We start from the raw sequence: 3,503 nt of genomic DNA, 5'->3' as shown, positions 1-3,503 counted from the left end.
ATCACCAATGCCTGTATCACGGGGCCTAGAGAAGGTTGCCTCAGCTTTTTTGAGCACGTTTCTCATCTGCAGTAGCAACAGCTGGCACTAAAGCAAATTTCTTCCCTACAGCAAGAAATGACATCACTTCTAGAGGATGGAGGAAATCTGGGGTCACCCATTGGATGGTATCAGGGAGCAGTATATGGGTGTCCCACGAGAGATGGAGAAGGCGAGGAAAATCAGCTCAGCGGAGGCCTGGCCGCACCTCCTGCTTTGTGCACTCCTGCATGTGTGTGAACGTACTGGGGGCAGCGAGGTGGTCCTGACCCTGCCTGCCGCTGGGCAGCGCCCACAGGCAGGTCCCACAGACAGGCATGGAGCCAGGAGGCTGCAGGTTTCTGCGGGGTCAGCTGTAACAGCACATCACCCAGTCTGCTACGCATAATATGACAGCAGAACAATTGTAAAGACTTTTAAGTCCGCTATTTTAAAATAGGCTCTGATTAGTTGTAAAGAAACATCTTGGAAAAATGAAAATTCAATCGCACCCGCAGCACACTCGGGATTTAGGGCAGCATGCAACCAAGTGCCGTGTCCTCTTGCAGCGCCTGCTGTGGATGGCCAGGCCCGTCATGGCCCCACGACGGCAGCACTCGCAGCTGAGGGGATCAGGGTTCAAAGTGGAAGGAGGAGAGTGGCCCCTCATCGGCCCGGGCTTCCCCTGCTCGCTGCTCGCTGGGCCCTGTTTCCCGGGGCTGCGCCGGCGGCCGCGGCTGCGAGGAGCTGGCTCTCCCTCTGGAGGCCTCCGGCTGCATCGGCCGCTCCCGGCCGCTTGTGTGAGGGCCGCGGGGCCGCGGGCGCTTTCGGGGGGAGCCCTGAAAGGGAGGCGCGGTTCGGATGCTCAGCCCCCACTCACGCTTCCACACTGCTGTAACGGCACACCTAGAACCTGTCAGCGCTTTAGAAAAGCTTCCGTGGCAGCTCATACACATAGCTACGGCAAACGGGAATAGCTGAACCCTGCTGCTGCGATACTTCGTGGAGGTGGGGAACACAGCAGCCAAGCATGGCTTCATGATCTCTCCTTCCACGGCGAAAGCACCATGGCCCCGGCCCCTGAACAAGGACAGGGTTCCCCTGAACAAGGCCCAGCCACAGAGGCAGTTCCTGCATGTTCGCTCTGGATGATCCTGCAAGATTCTAAACAAGCTACAAAGCCTGTATAAGCACATGCATGGCAGCTTCTTCCGACCATCTGTGCCATCCCAGGGTTCTGGTAATGTTCTAGTTCGTCATGGTGAAACCCAGCTCCCTGTCAACAGAGAAACTGTACCCAGCCTTCAACCAGACCCTCCAGAGAGAACTGATCCTCTTATGTGACAGGTTTTATCACCTCCTCCATGAACCTGCCGCAAGGACCCTGGGAGGACTGCTGAACCAGGATGATGGTCAGCTGGTAACACTGGGATGAGGACCAAGCACGGTTTTCCCGGATGATGGGGAGACAATGCTGCAAACAGGAGTCATTCCAAGCAAACTCTTATGTGCAAGAATCGCAAAGCACGGCAAATTCAAATGTTTTTTGGGCCTCACAACATAGCATGACTCCTGCCATAAGGGGGAAATAGCCTGCCCGCCCCCTCTCCTCTCACCACAGCAATGGCATAGCCCTGTGCATCGCTACAGCTTTGGTCTACTCTCAGCAGAGAAAGGAGGCTGGTGCGGAGCTGTGACAGGAGCCAGGAGGGTGTAACACAGGCTGCAGTGCTACGCCGCAGCCCACGTGTCCCCCTCAGCACATCAAGCTGCAGCCTCCAGCAGCTGCCTGCCTGTGCAACTGCTCTGCCATGGTTTGAGCACCTTGCAGCATGTGCGCTGCAGGTGTTGTCCTTCCACTTGCCAAAGTGCGTGTATTAATTTCCCTCCTTGATGTTGGTAACGATTGCTGTAGTGTTTGCAATGCTAGAAACTAAAAGCCTTGCTCGGAAGAGTTCTGAAAAACAACCCTGAATGCATACTTTAAAAGTGTGGTGCTCTAGAGGATTTGTGTGGAGGTTTCTAGCTCTTTCTATAACGTAAAAGCAAAAGTAAAGAAAAATTATGACACTTCTCCTGTCTAGCCTCCAATATAGAAATAAACCAACAGCTCGGCTTGCCTGACACGCAGACAAGAGTCAGATAATCCTGTCCAGCTTATTCTCCACTCAGGGGCAATTTGTTCCTTTTAAAGCCCCTTAACAGCGTTTTGCCAAAGCTCCCATCAGGGAAATTGTGATGTGAGCTGTATAAATATTTACTCAGCCATCCCCACGCTGCTTCCCAAAGAGCTTTCTGTTCACCCCCCCCCCCCGCCTCTGCCAGCACAAAGCACAGCCATGAGATAATTCGGTGATCAGTATCAATGTTACCACCCAGATTTTACTGAAAGCGTTTGCTTCCAGAGTGTTCCACTTGATAAGAAGCCCAGGAAGCTCGCAAGCACGCTCTAGTCCGCCACTATCAAAAATACCCCAGAATGAGGCTTGCTGCTTGGGGATGCAGTATGAGCTAAAAAGCTCATGGAGGCCCCAGCGAGGATCGAACTCGCGACCCCTGGTTTACAAGACCAGTGCTCTAACCACTGAGCTATGGAGCCGCCGCTCAAAACGTATTCCGCCTGTCACTAACGGCCGGTCACGCAGCTTCCCCGCCGCCCCCTGCCGGGCGCCCCGCGGCTCCCGGCGCGGCTGGGCCCCCGCCCTTCGCCGGAAGGGGCTCGCCCTGCGAGCGGCGCGGCGGCCGCCGTCAAGAGGAGCCCGCTCCCCGCCAACAGCTGCTGCGGGCCCGCCGGGAGCGGCCGGCGGCTGCCCTGCCGCGCCCGGCGTTGCAGCGTGGTCGCCCAGCGCGCTTGCAGCCGGTGAGCGCCGCGGCTGCGTGCAGAGCGTTCAGGCCGCAGGAGGGTGCCTGGGACGTTCGCAAAACCAGGAAATGAAGCCGGTCGGAAGCGCTCACACCCAGTCAAGCAAAAAACCCGCAAGAGGAGAAATCAGAAATAGGCGAATGTCTGAAATACAGCCTGATTTTTACAGGTTAGGAGTAAAAGTTGTCACGACAAAGCCGTGTAAGATGGTGCAGGGTGTTCTTTCTGAAAAGGTTGGGTAGTCTGGCGAAGTCTGAGAACCGCTGCTGCAGCACAGATGTATTGCCCCGGGCCTCCCCAAGCATCACTTGCTTCGTGACACCTCTGAGCGGCACTAAGCATTACCCTTAGAGAGGATTTCTAGCTTGTTCTCTCACCAGGTACCTGCAAGCCACCTTCACACAGGCTGTGGAGCTCAGAGCTAGAAGGTGGAAGCTTCAGGTAATAGCTAATGGGTGGAAGGCAGCAATGCTGTAAGGCCCGTTTAGGTGTACTGCATCCAGTGCTGGTGCTGGGTACAATCACTTCTAACGGCACACATTAAAGCAGATGCCTTGCAAAGAGCCTTGGTCGCTCATGGCTGGACTGAACCCTTTTTATGTAAGCTGCGTGCAGGCAGAAT

At 55.5% G+C, this 3,503-nt stretch overlaps 1 non-coding gene across 1 annotated transcript; it reads right to left on the bottom strand.

Annotated features, from left to right (window-relative positions):
* Positions 1 to 2,544: 2,544 nt before the first annotated feature.
* Positions 2,545 to 2,617, bottom strand: TRNAT-UGU. The gene has a single exon. It is a non-coding gene; the product is annotated as a tRNA-Thr (tRNA).
* Between the last annotated feature and the right edge of the window lie 886 nt (positions 2,618 to 3,503).

The sequence above is a fragment of the Strigops habroptila genome, chromosome 4 (assembly GCF_004027225.2).
Source record: "Strigops habroptila isolate Jane chromosome 4, bStrHab1.2.pri, whole genome shotgun sequence".
Lineage (NCBI taxonomy): Eukaryota > Metazoa > Chordata > Aves > Psittaciformes > Psittacidae > Strigops > Strigops habroptila.
This window is presented reverse-complemented; position numbering and strand designations above follow the sequence as displayed.